This window comes from Acanthisitta chloris, unplaced genomic scaffold (genome assembly GCF_000695815.1).
Source record: "Acanthisitta chloris isolate BGI_N310 unplaced genomic scaffold, ASM69581v1 scaffold1876, whole genome shotgun sequence".
Classification (NCBI taxonomy): domain Eukaryota; kingdom Metazoa; phylum Chordata; class Aves; order Passeriformes; family Acanthisittidae; genus Acanthisitta; species Acanthisitta chloris.
Genome location: NW_008677582.1, coordinates 215605 through 234159, shown reverse-complemented (window position 1 = coordinate 234159; position 18555 = coordinate 215605). Strand labels below are relative to the sequence as shown.

The 18555-nt window shown below is 37.2% G+C and overlaps 1 protein-coding gene across 1 annotated transcript in view; it reads left to right on the top strand.

The window, feature by feature from the left end:
• LOC103803981 (RNA-binding motif, single-stranded-interacting protein 3) overlaps positions 1–18555 on the top strand; it is a 341464-nt gene that overhangs the window by 238667 nt on the left and 84242 nt on the right. The gene's annotated exons all lie outside the window — the stretch shown is intronic.

Here is an 18555-nt window from a genome sequence, read left to right as displayed (position 1 = left end):
GTTTTGATGGAGTTGGAAATGAAGATTACATTGTAGTGATTTTGAAGCAAGATTGTTATTAGTAAACTTAATAAATCCATGGGATTCTGTCATACAGATTGAGTGGGAACACTACATCATGTGATAGTCCTGTACATCTGAACATATATTTTATTCTGTATGCTTCCTTAATTTTGAAGAAACTGAGAAGACTGTAGAAAAAAAGAAGGTAGGTTTAGAGGAAGGAGCCATGCATGGTGTCAACATGCCTGAATCATCTGTCAGACACCTGGCACAGTAAATCAGAACACCCTTCCCTGTAGTGGACCCTATGTAATTTTCCTCTTTTTGTGTATTACGGTAATGCAAGAGAGGCAAATACTGAGAATGTTGCTACTGCTAGGTCCTTGAGATCCATGTAGTGAAAGTCAATTCATATTAATGAATGCAGTCTACTGCAACTGGTAATGTTCAGATAGGTCAGAAACCATAGCAGTTGCATTATGTATGGAGAGGCCCTACAGACAAATAAACCTCCTGCACATCATATGCTAACAAAGGTAGCAGATGTTGCATCTGGAAAAGAGAGGACCAAAAGGCAGAAGATTAATAATGGAAGAAAACAGCTGGATAAATTTTAGGCTACTTGAAAAGCACATTTGCAGCAGAATTTTCTTCCTCAAAAATTTCTCATGCAAAATCTGCAGTTTTCTTTCTAACAGGAATTTTCATCTTCTGAGTATAACTGGCATATATACTATAGAATGGTCCACACAGACAGTAGAGAAGAACTGTAGCCATCCCAACATGTGCAAAAATTTTGTTTTTAAAAACTGGATTCCTTCAGAACCTCAGATCACAAAGGCAGGAACTGTGTGAGTACGCATGAGTGCAAAGATGGGAAATCATTCTATATCCACTTACTGGCTTATATTATTTTAAAAAGATGAGTGGCTAAAGGTAAAGCAGAAGATAGCAAAAGCTGCAGAACAAGAAGAGCCCTGTTGAAATGTGCACTCTGCATGTTTCTAATTAATTATTCCAATCACGTAGCATAGGTTATGTATTTATGAAATATCCCAGCAGACAAGCCAATTGAGTTAAACCCATTAACAGTGAATGTTGCAAGAATCCCTACAGCTTCCCATCACTCTGTATCAGGCATGAAGATTGAATATAGGCATGAGCATAGAAGATTACAGTCTCTGTAGAACCGACACCAGAGAATGGAGACAGGCAAGTCATCATCAGGCACAGAATTCTTCTGCTCAGAATAATTGCCTATTTGCTCTGCATTCGAGCTCTATTCCTTGGGCTTAGATCTCCTGCACATCTAGTTAGAACTTGCAGAATTAATATCAGGTTTCCTGTCACCTCACTCATTACTTTTGTCAGTGGAATTCAAGGAGAAGAGTCAAAAACATGTTTTTTAGAGGCTATTTCTTAAGGACTTATCTTTTTTTCTTTTTTGTTTAAATAGAAACCTGTCTGTTAGCATGTCAGGTTATTTCTTTAGGTGACACTGGAAAGGACATCTGAATAAATTGCGATTTTACAATACAAGTATTGTTGCTTGAAGATCATTATTGCTTATCCTTTCTAACCAGAACCACACCTTCAAAAAAAAGAAAAAGACTTTAGAATGGGAAAAATAGGTTAAATAGCAGATTGGATGTGTTCTCTTCAGACTTCTCTTTCTGAAAACTTCGGAGTTTTAGAGCGTGGAGCAATCTTTTGAATAGTGTAGCAGTACAAAATTGCATTTAATTTGTTTAATGTAGTTCTAGGAAATCTCAGTAGCATGTTGTAAAGAATTGTGATCTATAGATGTCTCCCTCCTAGTGATGTGGGATTTTGTCCAATGACACAAAAGGCAATCATCCTTTAAACTTTTAAGCAGTTGTCTTTAGAATGATGACCTGCTTTTTCATGCATTTGTGAGTGGAGTGGTAGATGGACCTGGAGTGCCATAAGACCGAAAATCACATGGTCCCACTGACTTCAGATTTATACTGGCTGAGGAAAACTAAAAAGGCAGTTTAATTCTTCATGCATATGAAATTTGAGTAGGTTCGTACAATCCCAAAGATAGACTCAGAACAATTGCTGCTGCAACCTGTTTTGTACCAGAGAGTGTAAACGCTGTTAGACTTTGTTAGTCACTGGCACTGCAGTTAGTGAGTGTACTGAAATTCTTACTTACTACTTCTCTTCCCTTAACATTGCGTTTTTTTCATTGTTTTGTGTACAGTCATATATGTCCCTCAGGTTCTAGTTGTTATTTCCTCTTACTGTGTTATAAAAATGTAAAAGATATATTTTAATTTCTTAATGATTATCTCTGTGATCTGCCTAATCATTAATTAGCTGATAAATTCTTGTCATAGAGTAACAATGCTAGCAAGTAGCTTGACAGAAAAATATGTGTTTTCTTATGCTGAACTCTCTTTGCTTGGTCCTCACTCAACTGTTTCTATGTGGCAGATTTTTTTCAAGCTTCTCATTACACTAAATAATTATTATTTTCCAACATAATTTTGGAACCTTCTTGGAGAGAATGTGTGTGAAGGAGATCAACATGAAAGAGAAAAATCAAAAATATGGGTTGATATTACTTCTCTGCTTTCACTAACCTTGGCTTTGTAGTTGTTTTAAAATATCATTCTGTATTATTTAAGTAAGGGAGCTGCAGATCATGCAAAAATCTTCTGGAAAAGAGAGTTTATATCAGAACTGGAAATAAAATGAAAAGTAATGAAAAAAGAAATTAGGTTAAAAGGCCAGAAAACCCATTAGAAACTGTATGTTTGTGTATTATCTAGCAAATCAAATGTCAGGGGAAAGCATTTGTGAAATAATTATCAATCATTTATAACAAAAAGGAAACAAACAACAGAAGCCTACATTTTTATATTTCAGAGGCTAAATCCAGGCTGTAAATCCATCAATAAAGCAATTATGTTGTATTATTCTGATTTTAAAAGATGTTGAAAGTCGCAGCCTCCCTTGCAGGCACACTGTCAGCAGCTTTGCTGGGAAACTTCACTAACCAAACATCATTTTCTGTTCAGAGATAGAACATTTTTGTTGAAGTAAAGGGTTTTGTCTCACACGTGGAGAAGAGGGGACCATTGAAATTGTGTTCACCAGAGTTGTCAGAACCATAGTATGCTAGCTGAACAATATTGAGAGTAAATGTGAAGTGAGACCTGGGCATAGATGTGGGCTTTGCCAACAGGAAACTTAGCTTTGCAAAATGAATATTAATTGTGAAGCAGCAAGACAGTAAATGCAGAGAAGAAAATGACCATTCCGTTTTCCCTCCAAGTTTCTCTTGTTCAGGCACCATTACTTCTACATGCTTTTCTCTAAGGCCTTAGTGTCTTGAACTGCCTCTTTACTTGTCCCTTAAACTGTTTCGAATAGGACATATTAGGAAAATCCCAGAGGTTTGTGAAGATAGGTAAATTTTGGATAATCAACTGTTCTTGAAATCAGGCTTCAAGCCTTCTTGAAAGTAAACAGGGGCAAGTCTATATTTAACTAAATTAAATTTTAGTAAGTACAGACTTAGTTCTGTCTGTCATTGCAATTGCATTATCGTTGGCTTTGTGTGAAGACGACAGGGACCTGAGCACAACCTGTTAGGTGACATTGCCCTCTAGGGAGATAGATAGAAGTGTGAGCCTGGAATAGCTAAACATTACAGTGAATAATACAGGTTTGTTTGAAGCCTGAGATAATTGCACTTTGTTCTGATGTTCTATATTCGATAACTTTTCACAGATACCTGATCACATAGGTGTGTATATATATATATATATATATATGTTATGTGCAGAGATACAAACATGCACAGAGAAATGTTGATGCATACATCTATAATGGCTTCCAGTCCTTATTATCAATATGAGTTCAATTTTCATGAGCACTGTAGATCAAGCTGTCTTCTGATGAAGCATTTTAGTGAGCTGATGGTAGCATTGCAAACTTGGATAGGTGAAAGAGATTTTTCCTGAAATAGAGTGAAGTGGGAAATGAAGCTCAGAAAATAGTGCAGAACTCTTTGAGAAGGGTGTTCTTGTGAATAAATACTGTGCAGGAACTCAGGAGATTTGTACTAAGTGACTGTGTGACACTGGACAACTTGCATTATCCCCATGCTGCAGCTCATCGCTTTATGAAACAAAGGAAATACTTCACTACCCACTGGGAGAATGAAATCATTAGTGCTTGTAAGGTGTTTGCAAACAAAGTATGATAAGCACCATAAAAAACCCACCTTATTAAGTATGCAAAAAGGGGCAGCAGAAGTTACCTTGAAGGAGCATGGTATGACACAGCTTGATGCAGGCATGGCATGCTCATACACTAATCCTGCAGCACTAGTGCATGCTGCATATTGTAAATGTGAATAGTTCAGTTAGTATGAGAAGACTCTCCTAGAATGGTATTATAAAGCAGGAATAAGAGATATAGGATTAAACCTGTGAATAGCTCTGTTTATTTTATATGCTGTGCAAACACAGTAAAGACTCATAATAAAAGCAAGCTTGTTTGGTCCAAGTTGGCCATTTCAAATACCTGTATTTTACTTCCTGTATTGTAAATCAAGTCTTCCTGGAACAAACATGCAATGTTATTCTGGTTTAGCACATGGGCACAGCACCCTAAAAGCAAAAACTTTCTTCCAAGTGCACTTTCATTTTTGCTTATCCAGGTGCAAAAAACTGTCTGTAGCAAACAGGCTGGGCTGAGCCCTGGATCGCCATCATTGCATCCGATGTCACATGTGTTTGTATTTCGGTCCAAGAAATACATTCTGTTCAGGCTAGTTAAAAACCCTGTGCACATACCATGTAGCTGACCAATAAGTTTCCAGGAAATCTCATGTGACTTTGTCCCACTGAATGCACATGTTGATAGACCACGCTAATCATATGGCACATGTCCAAGTAGTCCAGTTCTTGGGGGACCTCAGACTCATGGAGACAAAGAAATCTTACATTTTCCATCTTCTTCTCCACTGACATGTCTATGATGGCCTATTCAATACAGCTTCTTCCACCATTGGCATGGAGTCTTAGTATCACTGGTTATCAGTATTAGAAGATTTTCCTTCTCAATTAGGAGCTGAGTTTTAGAGCCTGAAGCTTTGTCCTCCCCACTGCTAACAGCCCAAGAAATGGAACTGGACTGCATAGGGATAACAAATGTGGCTTAATGGCAGCTTTTTTAAACATTGGTTGTGGCTCTTTTTAGGATCAACACTTAACTGGAATCCTGATGCTGAATAAAATCTAGGGTTCCATTAATCTTTTCCTAACACTACTATTAAAGGTATGAATAAAACACTTTCTACCATGGTTTATTGTTGCAATCAAGTTTCATAAGGCAGTACAGTATTCTACTGTTGTGTTAATTTGGTACAATTAACACCAACATCAGCTGTTCTGGTTCATTAGCTGGAAATTTTATTTGTGTGCAGATCCTAGCTGAAGTATTTGGAGAATGTTTAATAATTTGCGTAGGATTCATGTTTTCTTTACCCAGTCTTTAGCTTATCCTACATTTAAACTTCACTGTTCCTCTTCTTACCATAGTCAGGACTGGGATTTTTCTTCTATGTCTGGGTCTGTACCAGAAAGCATTCTAGAGAAGGCTTTCTCTGTCTCACTTCAGTCTGCTTGTCTCTCATCAAATTGCAACGTTCAGTAATAAGCTGCCTTCTCATGGCAGGCTAAAGCCATGAGGTCTCTGCTTGGCCTGCCACATTCCTCATAGTAGAATAGTTGTTGCCCTTTAATTCTTACTCTACTGTCTTATCTTCTGCTTTTATTAGCAACCTGTTCTAGACTTTGTTCTCTGTCTCCAGGGAAATACTACATTGTAAGCAATAAAGCTGGAGGAAAAAAAAAGAAGAAGGAAAGAAAGAAAGGAAACCAAGAAGCAGATTAGCATCTCTATCGGCAGAGTGAAAAATAAGATCATGTTTGCAATGGACTCTTCTTAAGCTGGTGGAAATTGCAACCCAGAGGTCGTTCACTTAGTCACTAGTAGCAGAATGTTGTCACTCCCTGCTGGCTGATTCATGAAATAGTTTGGTCTGAAGAAAATTGCTGTTTCACATCAGCTGGAAACGGCTTTTGTCAGACCAGGCTTTGATACTGCTGTTGAGTTGTAATCATGCTTTGAATAGAGTTGCACACGGATTTATCATGCCAGCCTTGGTGTGTCCATGTGCCTGTAAACCAAGGAAGTTTCCCACCCAAATGGACACAAAACCTTAAAAAATGTTTGGATTTTGGTGTCAGAGAAAATTACTCTGGAAGGTGGTAGGTCCTTGCTTTTTCATCTTTCATATAGTCATTTCTAATTTTATCTTACATGGCATGTAAGTGTTGGACTACCTACATCTATAGAGTTTTGAGATAAGCTTTTAAACTGACTTTGGTGACAGGAGCCTTGGTATTTTTGTGTAGAGGACGCTCTACAGTCACCCTAGTTTCATTAATGATTGCACCAAGACAGTCTAAGTGGGTTCTTCACTTAGCAGCAGAACAGGTCTTTATTCTCTGTTTTCAGATAAAACTACATTTTTTATAAAATTCTGTCATTCTGTTTGCTATAGTAGTGACATATATGCAGCCATTTCAGTTAGAATATTTTTTTCTGCAGTCTTTGTGCTTCTGAAGGCCCCTGTTGTCATCCAGGAATGGAGAAGGACATGAGTTGCATTTGCTTTTCTGTGAAGCTAGAACATTTTCAAGGGCATTCCTCTCCCTTCTTTTCCTGTTTTTCCCTTCATTTTCTCAAAGTTTTGTTCTTTGCCTATTTCTATACATTTTTTTCCTTTTCACGTATTCTTCCCTGTTGTGCTTGGCTTACTCCTGTTCTGAATGTTCCAGCAGTTTTAACTGAAAGAGCAGAGGACTGATTTTTACTTTGCCAATCTTAGCATTGAAATCCTATTCCTTTTGTAATTTTTGGGTCTATGGCAAAGTAGGATCTAGTATCACCTTCATACAACCTCTGAGACATGTATTACACAGGGTTAAAGATTAGGCTATCACTCAGTCTCTAATATGTAAGTTTGCTTCCCTGTCTACCCTCAGCCGAGAGCTTTGCAATTGAAAGTTTCAGAAGGGTTTAGTGTTATCTATTTAATATTCTAGGATATTGTCTCAGATGATAATAAAAGATTTTAAGCTGCAAGGGATAGAATTTTCCTTATGTCATAGCACATTAGACTTAGTGTTGGTATCATCAACACATTTTTGAAAGAGCTAAGAAGTATGAGTAAGATCTTCCATTGTCTTGGGGAAATATTATAATTTCACTTTTTTGCCTTTCCCTTGGATAAAGTGCCAGCATAAACAGGTAACCTAGAGGAAATTTCCCAGTGAAACCACTGTGCAGTATTCCATCGTGGAAATCGCTGGTACAATTGTGCCTTGACAGCAGAGACTTACTTTAAGCTGGTGCAAAACCTCCATGTCCTGGCAGGAGCTCCAGGTGTCACATGCTGTCTTCTTGTCCTTCAAGGAAATAGGAGTTACTGAGCCTTTTTTTTACCAAGGCCTTGTCTTCCTTTTCTAGCACATGCATGTCAGTGCCACATTTCCTCCACACCCACAGCACTTGGTGAGGGAAGCAGTTGACATTTCATGCCGTTTCACCCAAAAATGTCTGTCTTTCAGACTCAGGGCTTGGAAGCTGCCATGAGAAGCAGCCAGTGCACCAAATAGGAGCTGTGAGGGGTATTTGGTGTGTCCCATTGGTGCTGCTTAGTCTGCGATTCATGTTCTGAGCTGCTGCTCACCAACTTCTGCTGGGGAGAAAAAGGGAAGGGATATCACTGTCCCTACTTATGTGTTGTTTCCTAAGTATTCCCTCCCTCCCATTGGGTCTGTTTGCAGAAGAAGATGGTAAGAGCACACAGTGAGGTTTTGTGGTGCACTAATTATTCTGTCCAAGGTGTTCAAAGTGATTTGGATATTCTCTACCGTAGCAAAATGGACTCCTGCTTTTAAGAATCAGTCAGTCAATGTCTTGTAAATGCTTTCTGCTGTGTAACCTATACTCATCCCCAGTTCTGACACAGTCAGGGTCAAATCCACTTTTTAAAGCTGTTCCTGTATTGAAGTGAGGAAGCTGGCAATGCTGTCTGTTAGCTCCTAGCAAACTCGCTCATTTTAGGGCATACATATTATACCTTTCAGTGAATGCAGAAGAATAAAATGAAAGAAGAGCAATAACAATAAAAAGAATTCTCCCTTTGGCTTTCCTTTTTTTTTCACAGTAGCAGCAAAATTATATGGCTCAGCTGTGTTTTAGATTATTAAGTGATTGGAGTTTTTGCTGCTACACCCAGTTGTCGTTATTAGAATGTGTGTTAATTAGTACTGATTTAAATAAAAGGATTTTCATTAGACAGTCTGAGAAGAAAAGTATGAATATTTCTGAATATTTTAAGCTGTTTAACACTGATTAAAAATTGGGTTTATTTTTCCATTTACAGAGGAATATTTCATGGATGCACAGTAATCAGTGCTTTTAGGAATTTACTGTTTCAATTCTGATATCATGGTCATGTTACACCTTTGACCACTCACAGGGCATCTTTACCCAAACCAAACATTTTTTTTCTCATTGTATATATTTTCTGCTGCTACTCTTTAGCAGGCTATGAGTAGAGCTACAAATAATGTTAACATTATACTTTTTTGTTGCAGTGACCATTCACAAAGATGCAACAGATTTGTCTTTCCCCATAACTGGGTGAAAAAAACCAGGATTATTTTAACATGTATATCTGAATTAAACAAGCTAATGGTCATAACTGAAGCATTTTTTTCCTCTTGCTGTGTAACACAGTTGCATAAACTCTCCTGGACATTAATGGTATACATGTGTTGGAGTAGTGAATGCCAAAACTCAACCTTAATTATAAAAAAAGAAATGTCTGTACAGCAATTATCATTATGTTGGTGGAAAGAAATCATGTATTGACATGAGACATTTGGCCCAGTTTCCTTGTTTATATTGAAAGCATATGTTTGAAGAGAATTTTTTTTCTCTAGTGTTAGTTCTAGCAGTGTTGCACAGAGGAATGGTGTGATGGTGATATTCTGGTATATCTAAATAAATACAAAATAAAAACTAATAAATAATTAATAAAAGTACATTTAAAATAAATTCCATGCTAGATATTAAAGAACTACTTAAACAGCTATATGAAATAAACTTTCATTAACAGAGCCAGAATTAATTCTTTGTACTGCATAAATTCTAACCATTTTATCTCTGGACTGTCAGTGCAAGTGAGTTTTTCTTAGTGGGATAATAGCAAAGTCTCTGTGATCAATAATATTTGTTTATGAGAATAGTAAAAATAGATTTTATAGCAGAAGTGCAGAGCTATTGTTTTGAGAAGCAGCTTTGGATAAAAGCTTTGCATTTGGTCTTTTCTCCTGAGACTACTAAAGAGAACACTAAAAAGTAAAATGGGTGACCACAGAAGCAAGTAGGGTCACCCATTACCAGGGATTCATTTTATTTCCATTAGAGAGGAACTAGAAAGCATTTCACACTATTTGTACCTGATTTTCCATTATAAATTACGGTACATGAGATCATTTAAAAATCGCTGAGCCTTTCAGATGAAGCCAACTCTGTTGCTGTTCCTTAATAATTGAACAGTAAGAAATACAAGATCCCCATTTTCATCCAAACAAAATAACTTCTGAGATTATGGGAGAGGACAAAAAGGTATATAAAGTAAAATCTTCCTAAAAGCTCATAGGGTGGTCTCAGAGGTGGATTTAAAGAATGGGTTTGGATTCATATTTAGAGGATGAGGTTTTCTCAGTCAACTTTTACTTTTTTTATTGGAGTCCTGGTACCTCACACTCAGCTGGTGTACATTGGTATGGGAGTATTCAGGTGATATACCAGTATGGAGTAAATGCACTAAAGTCAGCGTGCTAATTATTTAAAAACATACAACTCAGACCTCTCCTCTAGTCTACTGCCACAACATATGGACGTTCAGCTTTAATGCTTCTCTGGGATGAAAGGCAACACAGTAAGACAGCAGAACCTCACTGTGTAATTTTTTTTCTCCTGAAAACTGGTTCTGATGACAGTCTAGCCATTGTCTTGACTTTGTTTACATGTTCTTACTAATCTGAAGTGGTTGCAGCTTAAATTTTAAAGACCAAATAAAACATTAGCACCTGTAATTTGTGAGTGGTGGAATGCTAAAAAATGTTCTGGGAGAGAAAACAAAGTTTGTAAGTGATACTCCAGTGTAACTGCTGTCATATTTACTCCCAGTTCGAGTCATAGGCTAGGAGCCTGTGCCACAACCCATTGAAGGCATTGAGCGTTCTCATCAGCTTCACTGAATCTTGGCATCTTGGGTTGGATATTGTTTACCCAATCTCTCCTAGTTCTTTGTCACACATGCCAGAAATGTGTGCCTCTGTGGCAAATCACGCATGATCTAGAAGTTCCCATTGAAAAACAGAAAAATATTTCAAAATGCTTTCAATAATACATTTAAAGTTTGGCATTTTTTAAATTTCATTTGGAGGAGTCAACTACTGCCCAAACATGTAGTCCAATGAGCCTCTGAAGCAGTAAGAGAATAACATTAAAATGGTACAAGCAAACCTTTTTTTTTCTTTTTTTTTCCCTTTTTTCTTTTTTTCCCCCTTTTTTCTTTTTTTGCCTTTTTTCTTTTTTTTATTATTTGGTTGAGGTTTTTGGGGTTTTTTTGTTAATCATAGAAGTCAGAATCCCAGATAGTAATTAGTACTTGCAAAATCTATGCAAAAACATAAAAAAATGTAATTTCTGTTGTTTTGTTTGGTTTGTTTTGAAAAATTGTTCATACTTATCAACTATTGTCAATGGAAAGAAACTCTTGATAGTGGACCATTGTATTATCATAAATAACTCTTTATTCTACTAATTATTTGCATAGTTTCCAGAAGAGCTGTGTAGACTCTTCTTTCTTCAATGTCTTGCTTAGTTACGCTGGCATGGCAGAAATACAGGGAAGATGTATCAGTTAGATTCCACACAAAAATTTTTCAAACATGGAAAGATGGATTGGTTTCTTAAGCATTCACTTTTTTAACAGTGCTGATTAAGCAAGTGGGAGGCTTGCACTTTAGCAAAAAAGCCATTTTATATCTACTTGTTTCAATACTTATTTGTTATCTATGTCACAGATAATATGTGAAGTGATTTCAGTGACTTATAACAAATGCTGTTCTTCAAAATATGATCCTTGTGTCAATTTTTTAGTACATGGCTTTTCCAGTGAGGCAGGAAACCAAGGGAGTCTGTCAGAGTGGATTTTGGAGGAGATACTAGCCCAGCCAAACTCTGTGTTTTGTAATTAAAATATTAGCACATTAAAGGAATGTGTCCTAAATTTCAGTTGGTTATGGATCCTGTCCGAAAGTTATGGAAAACACAGGCCTAAGCATACATGCATGAAATGATTTCTGCACACTGATGCACGTACGTAGTTGATTTGGTTGCACAGTTGTTCGATAAGAGGATCTCCTCTTTTTCTGTAAAAGTTCTTGGAGAAATTTTTAAACTGTGAAATAAATCCATCCTTCCACTTCCTTTTCACCCAGTAGTTAAAGGTTGTGAAGAGTTGTCATAGCACTGTGCGCAAAGGATGAACCACAGCTGCTGTTTTTCAGTGGTGAGCTGGGGACCTTCAATAGGGCAGAGCTTTGCTGTATCATCAAGTTTGAGGAAGCTGATTTCTCTGGCAAAACTCATGGGCCTGAGTCTGCTGTTGCTCCCGAGTTACCTCAAATTGGAATTTGGCTTCGGTAAAGTGACTTCAGATTCAGTGAGAATGTCTAGATTATGAGAGCTCTGATTCAGGTTTTTTTGTTTAAATAAAGACAGAATCCAATGTTAAAATGCAGTATATTATTTAATTAGTTGATAGTTAATGAAGTTAATTAATAAGCTTCTTCATTCTGGTCTGGATTTGCTTCTTATCTATTCATGCTCTCCAAAAGGGACCAGCACTAGAGCTGTTTGAGAAATGGAGTTTATTAAAATAAAAATACACCATCATATTGCAACATTTCAGCACTGTTTTAATACTGAATCTCAGTTTTGCTATTTTGATTGATTTAAGTTTCCATACCATACTGAAGCATCTGTTTCTGTAACAGTTATAACAGTTTCTCCTTATCAGCAGCATTGGAATGGAGCATTTTAATAGGCCTGAATCAGGCACTCTCAATCTGCACTTCTGTTGAGCATTAAAAAACTAAAGTAGTTTTTTAAACAAAAACAAACTGTAAAATGAGGCCTGAATCAGGCACTCTCAATCTGCTCTTCTGTTGAACATTAAAAAACTAAAGTAGTTTTTCAAACAAAAACAAACTGTAAAATAAATGTTGCAATTTCTCTGACCTGCTCCATCAAATACTTCTGAGTGTTTCTGCAATGATATGATTAAGCATAACCTTTCTATGTAGTACCTTGGGTGTTTGGATCAATTGCAACAAGATCTGGACTACACTTCGCAGTTGACATGCTGTTTCTCCATCATACCTGTGCAGCTACGTGTTCTACCTGCTCCCAAGTTTTTCTGTTTCACAGAATAAAAACACTAACTTTATGCTTGAAACATTATTTATCTTCGGAGTTTTATTTTTCTAATAAGTTCTTGTTCTTTAGAAATAATTATTATAGAAAAAGATGGAAGGATTGCTTCCCATTTATTAAGACAAAGAGGTGAACTAGAGATAATTAGTTAAGCTATAATACAGTTTATTAAAAGTAAATCACTTTATTTTCTCTTGCTTAGCCAGATAAGTGCTTGCTTTGTGTTTGTTGCTTTGGGGTCCTTTTCTGTTATATAAAGCCATTTCCTCAGTTTCTGTTATATTGTGAAAGTGATATGTTGTAGAAACTAAAAAGGAATGATAACTCCTTGTTTTGCTTTTATAGTCATCTGTACAAGTCCAGGGTAGTTCAGTTTAACTGTAAACCTACTGGCCAAATCTATGAAGATGGTGAAGGGCCTAGAGGGGAAGCCACATGAGGAGTGGCTGAGGTCACTTGGCTTGTTCAGCCTGAAGAAGAGGACACTGAGGGGAGGTCCCATAGCAGTCTACAACTTCCTCACAAGGGGAAGCAGAGGAGCAGGCACTGATTTCTCTCTGGTGGCCAGTGACAGGACCTGAGGGAATGGCATGAAGCTGTGTCAGGGTCTGTGTAGGCTGGATATCAGGAAAAGATTTTTTCACCCAGAGGGTGCTTGGGCACTGGAACAGGCTCCCCAGGGAAGTGTTCACAGCACCAAGCCTGCCAGAGTTCAACAAGCATTTGGACAATGCTCTCAGACACATGGTGTGGCTCTTGGGGCTGTCCTGTGCAGAGTCAGAAGTTGGACTGCGATGATCGTTGTGGATCTCTTCCAACTCAGGATATTCTATGATTCTATGAAATATGCTGTATATTGCTTGATCTGTGTTATAAGCACTGGCTTTTGTGTATGTTATGGTCTGTCCTGTGACTTCACATCCTGTTTCATGGACTTCTGGGACAAAATCTTTTACTCTGTTCTTCAACAACTCCATGTGGGATAGGATGAAGTGTTTATTTGCTTCTTTACATATGGTTTCCTTACTCAACTAACATTTTGTCCTTACACGTCCTTTTGTCCTTTTGTGTCACATATCTTTTCTAATTCATCTTCATTTCCCAAGAGCAGAATAGCTATGGTTTTGTTTTCTAATTTTCCTTGAAGTTCAAGTTTTGTTTATTTATGGCTTTGGGATGAATAAGTATTGCATGGCAGAACTTTCCTAGAAGCCAGTGGACTCACTAGAGCAGAGAGTCACTCTATTGACGGGGTCCTGGAACTTTTACATTTTCAAAGCTTACAACAGCAAAATTCATTTTTTAAATAAACTATGCAGGTTCTGTAAAGAGAGTAGTCTTGCTGGGTACATCCATCTGAGCCCAGATTTAAAATCAGAACTTTAATTTGCTCTGTCCTGCCTTGCTTTAGAGCTTTTGTGTCTATCATGTCTCCTTCTGAAATACAGTACGAGTAAATGTCTCTTTTAAAAATGATTTTGATGTTACCATAGGGGGAAGTATTTCTTAAAGACTGCAAATGGTTATCTGTAGCACACAAAGAGGTTGATTTTTGCATGGGTGTTTCAATCAGATGTTCTGTGTGAATTGTGCATGAAAAACTTATCAAAATACTTCAAATTTGGAAGGCAGTTAGGAAGAAAATAATTATTAGAGCTTGATCAGTTTGGATGCCTGGTGTAATTGTGAACTCGATTATTACTGTGCTGGTTTTTATTTATTGTGGAGGAGGATTTCCCAAGGCTGAAAAAGAAATTAATCCAGTTTTCTCATAAAAACATACTTTGAAAGGGATCACTGACTGTGCACTGACCATTCATTGACATACCAATGACTTTCTTACAGTTTTTCTTCACATTAAGTAAACAGAGGTGGCTAAAGATCCACATGAATGTTCACAGTACATGTTGCTAGGCTGTCTGCTGAAAATGTTACGTTCATTTTTGTGAAAGACGAGAAGATTAAGCTCTTCCTGACATGCTGAGAAAACCTCTGTCTTCAAAAATATTCATAGTAAAAGCACATAAATGCATAAAAATTTTCTTGTTATTGCTTTTTTATATATGTAATTCTTGCCATTGCTGGACAGATGATGCTATATGACTGAATCAGAAGCTATGGAGGACAAGCTTTTCTCAGTAACTCTTAGTAAAAGTTTCAGAGCACCTGAAATAATGAAAAAGATTCACCAAATGCAAATGACAGCTTTCATCTTCCTTTATGAAGCACATGCTCATGAATATATACATTTTTGCATATGTAGAAGCTCAAGTGTATCTGCCTTCCGATGAATGAAAGAATAAGGAAATTATGTATTCAGAACTTGTTAGAAGTTTGCTCTTTTTTTCTTTTTTGAATTCTCCAATTTAATTGAAGTTGCCTTCCTGAGCTGGAACATTTCTTAGAGACTGCAGATTCGAGAAAGGGGCACTGTTATCCTCATCTCCTTCCTTCTAAAGGTTTTGTGCTATTTTAAATACCAGTGTTGCTTTTGGTGATATTAACAGCCTTTTGGCAGTTCTGTGCTGTTTGTCTGCACAATCTGTCCATCTAAAGTAGCAGAGCATGAGAAGCTGATCTCCTGAGGGAACTCCAACAATATCGACAGGCTTGATTGACATAAAACCCGTCTCTCTCTTTCACCTCCACTGAACTCTTAGAGTAAATTCAGGGCCTGACTGAAGAGAGATAGGGTTTTAGCCATTGACTTCCATGGGAACAGAATTTGAACACTAGCAACTACTGCCCTCTCGTAAGGCAGCCCTGAATATCTTGGCAAATGCTGTTTAGAAACACTATCAATTTGATCCCGCTTCCTTCTCAGGACTCAAAGCCAAGTTCAGGGCTATTTATGTCTTATTAACTAGAGCAGGCTTTGGATGGGAACTGCAGCAAGCATTTAAATCTTCTCCTTGAAAAATGGGTTATGGTTTAATGAACCTTGCTCAGGTTAAAGTCGTTATTTATTCTTGATATTTGTGTTTGTTATTGTCAGGTAGAAGTCAAAGAAAGAGCAGTGCCTTCTATCTTGAAGAGTTTATCAGGATGGAATGGCCTGAAATTTGTTTCAAATGAATCAATTCTCACTTTTCTGACAGGAAAATAGCAACACTAGATTTTCCAGATATGCTTCAAAATACCACACATGCTCCAAACTTTGAGGATGTCAGGAACCATATGAAAAGATCTGCTTATCACTTCAAAATGTGAACATTTACAGATATCCAAATTACATTTTCTATTAAGTCAGCAGTACAGAAGGTGAGAGAAGAGGCAGGGACACAGGCATTTATTTTCAGTCAGGGTGTTCATACAGAGGAAAAGGAGCAAAGTAAAAATGCAGTCCATAAATTGAAGAGTGTCTGTGTGGAATGGGAAAAAAAGCAAATAAACAAAACCCCCCAAAGTCTAAAAAAAAAATTGTCACACCCAAATCAGAAAAAGTTTAAAATACTTCCCTTTTTCCTTCCTCCCCTTCTGAAGTATTAGAGGGTAAAATATACCACTTAAACTGCAACCATCAATATTATTCATCTAATATTGATATTGTTTGACTAGTTTCTAAATATTTTCTTTTTGAATGATAACCATAGTACCTAATTGTGTCTGAAGTAAATTTATTATTTTTAAAGCACTTTGGAAATTTAATGAAACCATTAAAAAAGAACACTACTTACAAAGTTTTGCTTGCCTAGTGGAATGGTATCTGCTCTTTCTAGTATCTTCTGTTGCTATGTAATTGATTAGCAAGAATGATGGTCCTAATGACAAATATTTATGTTCATCTGATCTTGCAAAACCTAGAGAACCTTTCTTACAAGGCATTTCAAGGGGGCTGAAGAAAACCAGATATTTGAGTTCTTCTGTGTACATAGAGCAACATCTTTGGACTCTCAAGACTCTTTCACTCTACCTTATATCCTGAAAAAACAGAGATTAATAATTTGATTTTTTTATTTTATTCTGAGGTTGTTTACCATGGTTATTTCCAGGTGTAAACCATTAAGACCTACACCACTTCAGAACTATTAAGATAATTTTCCGTCTTGCTTTATGCTACATACCTATGTTTAGGAAAAAATCCAAAACCAAATCAAACCACAAAAACCCTCAAACCCAAACCATCTTATCTAGGCTGTATCTTCCTGTCAGAACATTTTCTTTTGATCTTTTTGCTTCTGTTAACATTGATCAACACAGGCTGACTTTTTCCACAGAATTGCCCTCAGTTTGCCGTAGAGGAATATAACCTCCCATGCAGAAATTTGCCTGTGTAGAGTATAGTACCATTGTCCTTTTCCACCTTCTTTCCAACTTCCTGAAAAATACGTTTTTCACATTTTTTCTAAATGGGGCTAGTGAAGTTGTTTGTCAGTTCTATTCAATCTGAATCAACTTCAGGAAACCACAGATTAACAAATCTGAGGTTGTCAGATGGTAATGTTGGATAGTGGGAATTCCTGAAATGGCAATAGCTTCGTCTTAGTGGTTGGCTAATATATAGAGAGGATGTGTAGTAAAATGTGATTTCCTAGGTTATTCGACCACATCGTAGTACATGGTCTAGTACCATATGTGTACATTAGGAGATGATTATGGCATGTAAATATCCAATGTGCAGATTGTTTTTACATGGTATCCTAATGATATCATATGTTTCTTGGTGGTTGTGCAGTGCTTAGAACGAAAAGCTTTTGAAGCTTCTGGTATGATGTTTAGTAGGTCTTTCTCTAATGCTGTCTTGGCACCTGCTTCTGTTTCACAGTCACATCAAAGTGAACTCTAAGTAACCACTCTGAAGTCATGTAGTATTGCACCATGGTGAAAGTACGGGGAAATCATCCCTGTAAAATCTTTCCATCTACAGAAAGAATCTCCATAGCCACTTGGATACTTTTAAACCTTCATTATTTTATATTTAAAATGGTTGACTGAGCATTGCTTCTACCAAAATTGGATACAATAATGAAAGTCGGAGGTGGGAAAGGACCTCTGGGGTCACATAGTGGAGCTTTCTGCCAATAATGGATTGTTCCTGCAGTTCAGTTTCTAGTGACCTTGGAATTACTAGCCTGGTAAAATGGTAATGAAAAAACAAAGCTGTTACAGCTTCAAGAAGTAGCCAAAGTGATGCTGTCCTAATGAGAAATTGTGTTTTTGATGTGAGATTCTCTACGTGCATTGCTTCTTGTTTGCAGTTTTTCAGTTACCACAGTTTTAATCTATACTTCGTGACGTGTTTTGAACTGGCTGTAAGAGGTTTGAGAAGGTTAGCTTGTTCTAATACTATATGAATTTATCCCTTAACCAAATCAATTTTTTTATTACAAATAAATAAGTCTCGAACTTGATTAACCCCCGTACCACAGCATTTTCTTCATGTCTCTGCACTTCTATTCTTTCAACATTTCTGGCCTCCCAGAAAGACACAGGAAATGAGGAGGGAAAAACAGATTTATTGTGGGGTTTTTTCCACCAACCCCTCTGTTTAATTAATTTCAGACTCACCATTCCTGGGAACCCAAAAATTCCTGAAAAGATTCAGATGTGACACGTAATTTTTGGGTTTCTTTCAACCAAGCCAATATTGTTTTACATCTGACTTGATGTAGGCAATAAAAGACAATCCTGACATACATCTAACAAAGTGGGTAGAATTTGGCCCCTCTTTTAAGGATGAAGCAGCAAAGACAAACTTCCACCAGCAAGCTAATGCCAGTTTTGGCTGAAAAAAAAAATTATTTTAGGGGTCTGTTAAAAGCTGACTAGATGGGAAAAGATCCCAAGACACCAAGGTCCCTTCCTGTTGTACCCATTTGATGTGTGGTAATTTCTTCACTAGGGCGCCCTATTGTGGGCTGCCTTTTGGGGTGTGCAGCATTGTGAATATCCCTTCTTCCTGGGGCTCTGCCCCCTCCTCCC